A 9,277-nucleotide genomic window follows, 5' to 3' on the forward strand; every position below is an offset into this window, starting at 1 on the left:
TAAAATCCTTGGCAGCTGTACTGGATTGCCTTACCTGTAAAGGGTTAAACAGTTCAAATAACCTAGTTGGCACCCGACTAGAAGGATCAATGTGGAAAGAAGATACTTTCAAATTCGGGGGGAGGATTTGTTTTGTTGTTCGCTCTCCGGATGGAGAGAAAAGCCAGCAGGTACACTATCTCCCCAAAACCATACCTGGAATAATCCAACTAAAACCACAGAAACTGTAAGTAGGGCAAGGAAATGCATTAGGTTATCTGTTGTTTTGACTTGTGAATTTCCCTATGCTAAAGAGGTAGTTTCATTCTTGTTTTGTAATTGTGAAGCTAAATCCCAGAGGGGAATCCTCTGTATTTTAAATCTTTTTATTACTCTGTAAAAGTTACCTTCCATCCTGATTTTCCAGGTGTGATTCTTTTACTTTTTTCTTTACAAATAAAGTTCTTCTTTTAAGAACCTGATTGATTTCAGTGTCCTGAAGACAAAGGGTCTGGTCTGTGCTCACATTGCTAAGGCAACTGGTTGGTATTTTATTCTCAAGCCTCCCCAGGAAAGGGGGTGAAGGGACTTGGGGGGATATTTTGGGGTTATAGGCATTCCAAGTGACCCTTCCCTGAATATTTTGTGTAAATCACTTGGTGGTGGCAGCAATATCAGTCTACGGAATTAGTGCCTTAAAGAAGTTTTAGCCTAAGCTGGTAGAATATAAGCTTAAGGGGTCTTTCATGCGGGTCCCCACATCTGTACCCCAAAGTTCAGAGTGGGGGGGTTACCCTGACAGCGATCCATATAAAATCAACAGCGTGAACTCCCGAGTGGTATAAGGTAAGGTATGAATTTAAATGTATAGTTATATTGGTATAGTCCCTGTGTAGATACATGCTCTTATTCTGGTATAACAGTCGCTTACCTTATGTTGCTTGGGGTTCAAGATAATCTGAAAAAACCCTCTCTTATACTGGACTTCAAGGATATGCCTACACGAAAATTAAAAACCAGCAGTGAGCCTGTTCCAGCTTGAGCTAAGGGGCTGTTGAACTGCAGCGTAGACGTTTGGGCTCAGGCTGGAGCCTGGGCTCCTGGAGCCCCAATCATGGTGCCTGTACAGCATACCTAGCACAATGGTGCCCCAGCCAGGGTTGGTACCTCTGGATAACACTGTTATAATACAACTATTAAGTAATAATCAGACGTCCTGATTGTGCAGCTTTCCAAATACATTTTTCCGATGAAACTTACCCCTTCAAATACTGAAGTACATTTAAAAATAAGAATAGTAATCCTGTATTAGAGATGATTTCAAGTATTCATGTTGTTTTGTATAATAAACTGCTAAGCTACTACTGCTTGACTCACCTCCAAATTGAAGCAATATAATTTACCTCCACTATGAAAAGAAAAACCTGGGTAAGTGCATTTTTATGTTTAAGTACTGCTAACTACTTTCTCAGAAGACTCAAGTATTTCACATACTACAGTGGAACTTCAATCCCCCCCATGTTGCATCATCAGTAGGGTTTGAATCCCTGAACTTTCAACACTGCTATAACTTGAGCTTCAGGAGTAAGTATATTCCCTGGCAGCAAGAGAGGGCTGTGAGCTTTGATCCCAAGGTGGAAAAGGGACACTGGGGTCATCTGCAGAGTCTGGGAGGTTTATGCTGGGATCATGGGTTCTTGTTCTCCCTGTCCTCCCAGTTCCCCGTCCTAGGAGTTGGTGGGAACTCCTTTCCCTGTAGTGCCCCCAGAAGGAGGGGAATGGGCCACTAGGGTTTCGTGCTGGATCTAAGGTGAGGAGTTGTGGGAAGATGCCCAGCCAGCTCTCTCTTCCTTCCTTCCAGTCTGCCTGATCCTGGGATTCCCTGCACAGTCCCTGCTGCTGCTGCCTTAGCAGTGACATGGGTCTGGCTCCTTAGAATCTTTATATTCATTTATTTTGGCAGGCTTCCAAAATTTTGCTGCTGATGCAAATAGCAGAAGGGAAATGACAACTTTCAAAAGTTTATATTTCATCCAAATCTGAATGGAATTTCATGGGACAGAGGAAAGGACTTCTCCTGCCAAATTTCAAAGGCCTGCTGCAAATAATGGAGGTGTTGGAATTCCTATAAAATAAATAAGCAAAATCTAAATAGAAAACCTTGCAAGAATCTTTTATGATAGCAAGTATTAGGCAACCTAAATATAGGAGTCATAACCAGCTTCCCATATTATTTCTTTTCAGTTTACTCTTTCAATTAAGCCGTAGTCTTTACCCAGATCATGGGAAAGGATGGGGAAAATTCTTCAGAAAAGGACAAACTTTGATGCATCTGGTAGAGGTAATGCACATTTTTCTTTCTGTGACTGAAGCAAATGGCTACTGGTAGAAAGGAAAACGGCTAAGCGCTAGAAGTCTGATCCAGACTTAAGGGAGATAGCCTGACTGTCACTAGTTAAGAAGTAATTCCTGGGCTCTACAGAGAGCTTTTTCTTAATTGTTCCTGCCAGTAGCTTACTACCAGTGATAACTCCAGCATAGCTAATGTGCATGCAGCATTTTTTCTACCCTCTTGTCTAGTCAGGCTCTGAGCAGGATCAGCTGTCAGGATGGTAAAGATGCCAATGTTTTGTCTGTCCTAAAGCTCCACTGTTGCTACCATCGGTGGAGCTCCATGAGGCTAGTGCAGGGGTGAGATATGTTAAGGAAAACTCAACGTTGACTCAGCCTCAGAGTCAGGTTTCATCTTTTGATAGTTCAAGTCTATCTGGGTTCTTTTGTTTTTCATTTTGGTCGTTTTTTATTTAAGTGATAAACTGCCATTTTTACCATCCAGGCTAGCTTCTCTAGGCATTTTCTTCAAAAAGGACATCTCCACACACACACACACACACCACTCCTCTGCAACTGTGCTGGCTCCTTTCTCACTTCCAGTTTGTCTCAACTCCAGTGCTGTGTGGGAACCAATCAGTTTGCCACCTTGCATGCTTGTGATAGCCTGGTTGGCTGGCAAGCTCAAGGAGGCAAGTGAATTGATCTTCAGACTCCTCTTCTCCGGCAGAAAACAGCCCTGGCTCTCCATTGCCTTGCACTTCACATAGTCACTTACACCTATGCAAAATGGCTATACAATGCTACCAAATCAAAAAAGAATATTTTACACCCACTTTTCACAGGTGCACAGCAAAGAGTGTGCTGTACTCTTAAGCTCGTGGAGAGTCTAGGAAGAGAGTCAGACTGCTGCGCAGATTTCAGGATGCTTGCAAAGATGCCTTAGTATCCTTTGGACTCTCTGTGGATGATTGGGAAAGGAGTGCAGAATGCTGCTGTGGTTGGTGGAGTCAGCTTGTAGATGCAGTGAAGCGTTGTGAAGCAGACTGGATCAAGCTTTGTGAGGACTGGAGTCAGAGGAGGAAAGAATCTGCTGTGGATGGGCCTCTCACTTGCACACTGGACTCAGCAGCTATCAAAGAACTCATTGGTGCATACACCATGCTCTGCAGGGGCGGCTCCAGGCCCCAGCACGCCAAGTGTGTGCTTGGGGTGACAAGCCGCAGGGGGTGCTCTGCTGGCGCCGCGAGGGTGGCAGGCAGGCTGCCTTCGGCAGCTTGCCTGTGGAGAGTCCACTGATCCTGCGGCTTCAGAGGACCTCCCGCAGGCGTGCCTGTGGAGGGTCTGCTGGTCCTGTGGCTTCAGAGGACCTCCCGCAGGCGTGCCTGTGGAGGGTCTGCTGGTCCTGTGGCTTCAGAGGACCTCCCGCAGGCAAGCCGCCGAAGGCAGCCTGCCTGCCGTGCTTGGGGCGGCAAAATGCCCAGAGCTGCCCCTGATGCTCTGTAAAGAGTGACAGTGCCATTGATTGATTGCACAGGTGCAAGTGACTACATGAGGTACAAGCCAGTGGAGAATGAGGCTGTGTTTCCAAATATATGCAGATCCAAAGAAGATTAGTTTTGTTGGAAGTTTTCCAATACAAATGGCTCAATCCTGGGCTCTGTACTTGGGCAATACTGCCATCAATGTATGTTGAATACAGGCAACAGCTTTGCCTCAGTGAGGACTACAGGATTGGGCCAAATACAGTGAAGTGGGTTTGGATTTTTCAAAAATGTGTCTTTTCCATTCCTAAATCTGATTTTTTCAAATCACTACCATCTGCTGTAGTAGAAGTGGTTTATATTTTTTTAGCCGTGCTGCAAACTGCAGCCTCAGCCTAGGACTCTCCTCTGAAAATATAATTGCTCCCCAATGACTTCAAATCACTCTACCCTGTGTAAAATGAGCCACATGATTAACACTCTGAAACTCCTCTGTTTGGCAGAGATTTACATCCAGAGGATGTAAAAGCCAGTTTGATGAAAACTGAAAGGGCCCTTTATTATTTTGTATATTCAGATACAAAGGTATTCTCGCTTCTTTTACTGTCATGGAAAGAAAAATGTGATGGAGTCAATGGGAATACAGTTGAGTTAGAGGTTCTGCTTCTCCACACTAGCAAATTTTAGCCATTTTTTGGGGCAAAAAAACAGACAAAACATCCATTACTTTATGCCCTTCCATACTATACACTCTCGCCTCTCTTCACTACCCTTTCTTTCCTCTTCCACTCTCTTCTTACATGTACAGGGCCAAACCAGCACAGTGTATCACTTATAAAAGGTAGGAATTGATCCAGCTGCAATACAAAGTAGATTAAAAATTAATGATCATCCAAGGATTAAAGTATGTCCCTCAGAGCTCCCTCTCCTCCTGCCTCTTTACTAACTGGTGAAGTGCCGCTGTATCAGGCAGGAGAGTCTGAAGTGGGAGCAGCAGGAGAAGCTAGGACCTCTGTGGGAAGCAGATGGTGCTGCCAGCCTTCCCTCCAGTAGGTTTAGATGCATTGGCACCTGATGGGAAGAGAAGAGAAGAATTGTCTAAGATGGAAGCTCCCCGTCTTTATTATTTTTTTTAGTCAGGAAGCTCTTTCCTCTTGCCCTCCAGGGGGAAAGAGATAGGACCTGGTGCCTCCTCCTCTAAGAATTAGGAGTTAGTGGCTTTCGTCTCCCCTTTCCAAAACCCAGGGGAAATAATTCTTTCTTCCCCCCCTGGTGGCAGCTGAAAGCCCCCACCGCCACCGCCACCCCATATAGCTCCAAACCCTGTGCACAATAAACACTTTCTCACACACACTTTTGTTTGACTAGCAATGGGCCTGCTTGGGGAGATGGACTCTTCAGATGCATTCAATTCTTTCTCTCTGTCTTCCCATTGGTATGTCCCATCCCATCACACAAGCCGATGCAATGTCACTTTACCACATGACAGACACCATGGAGATACACAACCACTAGAACTGGTGAGCGCCCCTTCTTATATTGGTCTTTAATCACTCATGCTTAGCCAGTAACTTTGTAAAGGCCTCTGAACCCTGCTTTGGATTCAGTCCAGCACTCTAAAGCAGTCGACCTAGTGATCTGACAGTGGGCTGACTCTTGACATCAGATTAGCACACTATGGTTGCTGAGCTAGTAACTTTCACAGAGACTTATGCCTTGTTATCAGCCCAACAAGCTACAAGTACTGAGGCTTCACAAAAACCTGAATCTTTGCATCATCCCTACAAGCTAGAGCTAAATTCTGCTTCCAGTTACACCAGAGCAACAGCACTGAAGTCCATCATGTTGCACAGGTGTAATGGAGGGAAAAATTTGGCTCTAGATGCGTATTGCATGGTCTTTACTGTTTGAAGAGTAGAGTATTCATACCCTTGCTGAATAGAAGTATCTTCGTGCCTGCACAAACCCCCCCAAACCAGACAGACTTCAGCACTAGCCGCTCATAGAGGGAAAACCCTTGGGAGAGAATGAGCAGAACCTAGTAGGTTTTTTGAAAGTCAGCACAGAGAACTACTGATGTGTATACAGTACAGGGCAAATCAATTGCGATCTCCCCGAGAGCTGAACATCTTGTTTTCTCTTATATGTTTAATGTTTATTTTTTACGTTTTCTTTCTTTGTTTTGTTACAAGATGGAAGGGAAGCTCTGTGTAAGACAACAAAACCTGCTTATTTGTTTCAAGACTTGCAGTCTCGTGGGCCCACAAGCAGTGAGTCCTACAGAGACTTGTATAAGATTAATAGATTATAATAATGATGGGGAGGCTTTTATATTTGTCTGCCCTTGACTGGGGCAGAGCCAGATTTTGGGGGCCATGAAACTTGTGGCCATGGCATCCCTGATTAGAAAGTGCTAATTTCAGCTTTATTAGTTAGGAATTTTTTTTTAAAAGGAAGTTTTTAGTCGTTTTTCTTGCAAAAATATCCCTGACAATGTAACTGACACAAAAGTGCTGCTGGTATCAAAAGCTTATCAATGAGTTTTTCTAAAAAAAATTTCAGAGTCCCTGACAGCCACCCAGCCCTGGCATTTGGGAACAGTGCAAACAGCTACAAGCCCCTCAAACTTTGGGAGGAGCCCAAATCAGCTTATGAATGGGGGAGACACTGCTGCCCAGGATGTCTCCTGTAGCACTAGGCCAAGCTTCCTTCCACTTTCTTCCACTACCAAGGAGCCAGTGTGAATCTCACCACAAGGAGGAACTGCTCAATAGCATGAGATTGAGTGCAAGAGATTCCTATGTCCCAGTCTTGGCTCTGTCACTGATGCCCTCTGTATCACTTTCTGCCTCACTTTTCCCATACGTAAGATGGAGACAACAGTACTGACAGAGAGACCCTGGTGATTAATTAATCAATGTTTGTACAGCTCTGGATAAAGGCTAGCATCTACTGGAATGCATACACAACCCTCCAGTGGCCCCCAGGCCTATTGTGTTGGCAACTAATCATGAACCCCAACAAAATAGCTGGAATCAGTCCCTCCTGGATCAGGAGGATGAGGAGAGGGAATCTGAATTTCTCTCCCACGCATATAAAGACAGTTGCTTGCCTTTTAATATAACGTTTAGTGTTGTTTGTAGGTCTCCCCTAAATCATCTTTCTCTGAATCCTCGAGCTGGACCTATGCACAGTGAAGTGATCAGGGTGGGTGTACGTTGCTTTGGGTGGTGGGGGACAGAAGATTTTGTTGCAGGCTGCTAAGAAATATGAAGATTTGTGTAGGCCAGGGGTGTATGCATCTGGTAATGATTATGCTGTTCACTCCAGCTCAGGAAGACAAATTCCAGTAAAATTGCAACATATTATTTAACTATAACAAAGCATAATACAGAAAGATTGTGATTACAAAAAGCATAAATCAATCAAGGGTCTAATGATTTGCCTGAAAATACAATTAATCTCCCTTCCTTCATGAGAGAATCCTGCAAGTCATCCAATGTGTGATAGTCCCATTGACTTTACTTTCATTATATAATTCCAGTTGTTCCCATCCGTGCAGAGGGTTTGTTTTTTGTAATAGAATAGCATTTAATATTGTAATTGAATGTAAACTTGCCTGATGTCTTGCTGGCAAACTATTACTGAGGCTCAATAGAAGCAGCAAAGAATTCTGTGGCACCTTATAGACTAACAGACGTTTTGCAGCATGAGCTTTCGTGGGTGAATACCCACTTCTTCGGATGCAAGAGGCTCAAGGAACTTGGAACTATTACTGAGGCTCAAGGAACTTGGAAAAGTCTAAGGCAGGGGTCAGCAACCTTTCAGAAGTGGTGTACCGAGTCTTCATTTATTCACTCTAATTCAAGGTTTCGCATGCCAGTAATACATTTTAACGTTTTTAGAAGGTCTCTTTCTATAAGTCTATAATATATAACTAAACTATTGTTGTATGTAAATAAATAAGGTTTTTAAAATGTTTAAGAAACTTCATTTAAAATTAAATTAAAATGCAGAGCCCCCCGGACCGGTGGCCACGACCTGGGCAGTGTCAGTGCCACTGAAAATCAGCTCGCGTTCTGCCTTCGGCACGCGTGCCATAGGTTGCCTACCCCTGGTCTAAGGTTTCATGAAACCTCAATAACTATTCATATTTTTAAAGGTGAACATATGCTCTCTTTCATCTTAACCACGTACATGGAATAATACCTCATAAATTCTATACGGCTTAGAATCCTAGAGCCCATTAAATTCTGAAAGGTTCCAAATAACATTTTCCTTTTCTGGAGGTGATCCAAGATACCGAAAGGGGAGTAAGAACCTTGGTTATTTACACTAAAGTTCCCAGGTTGACTTGTAGGAATCAGAGAATATTCAGACAGAGTTAGAAAACGACCTATTAGATCATCTAGTTCATCTTTCCAGCCAGTGCAGTATTTTTCCCTACTGGAAACTATATGTTTCAATTTCATTATTGTTTTACAATGAAATAGGGTGGAAAATAGGATTCTTCATCTTTAAAGCGGCAGAGGATACTCACTTAGTGACAGGGATAGGAAGGAGGTTGCATTGGCTGCATGGGCAGCATTAAAGCTTCAGTGACAAATGTTTACTCTTACTTCAGGGTGCCTAAACTATGTGACACGTTATTCTTGAATTATTCCGCACCCGCAACCCCATTTTATTTGGCAGAGGTACCCTGAATTATTTGGCAACGTTGATTGATTATGAAATCCAGTATTGCCAACCTTGAATGTTCAAAAATCATGAATCAGGCCCCAAAATATCATGAGAATGTCTTAAAACAACAAGATTTACAATATTGCTATGACAGTACTACTAAGTTTTGAGTCCTTTTTATTTGCCTTCTTTTTTTTGAGCCTTCAGCGTGCACTCCGGTCACGTTTTCAAACTTTTGTCTGCAATCATGAGCTTTAGAAACTTTTTAATGGAAGCTGATATTTTCCCATAATCACTTGTTAAGCAAGTGCAGGGGCTTTAAGACATCAAGGCTAAATGGGACTAGCTTCAATAGAAACAGGACTGCTCCTCAGATACTGAAAGACTAATGAAGAAAACATGAGTTGGCAACACTGTTAAGAAATCATTTGATGAACTTAAAGTTTATGGCAATAATTCAAAGAATGCAACACAAAGTAAACATATAAGATGTTGATGTTACATGAAAGGAAAAATATAAGAATATTTTTGTCCAAGGAATTACATCTGCTCCAGCGTACTGGTCAGATACCAATAAGGGTAACTCCATTGGGCAAGACTATGCCCTAGTCCTATATAACTGCTCAGGAGCATAAGCCCCTCTCCTCTTCCATGGCATCGCCTCTCTTAGCTGGAGGGAAGCAAACAGAATTCTCAGGGAGAAATAATGTATTAAGCAAGGAATTGTCACTGATACTGCAATAGCTTGAGTTGGGGCAGAGAAAAAGCAGGGTGGTTAAATCAAAATTGATGTACATTAGGTA

The sequence above is a fragment of the Mauremys mutica genome, chromosome 3, assembly GCF_020497125.1.
Source record: "Mauremys mutica isolate MM-2020 ecotype Southern chromosome 3, ASM2049712v1, whole genome shotgun sequence".
Lineage (NCBI taxonomy): Eukaryota > Metazoa > Chordata > Testudines > Geoemydidae > Mauremys > Mauremys mutica.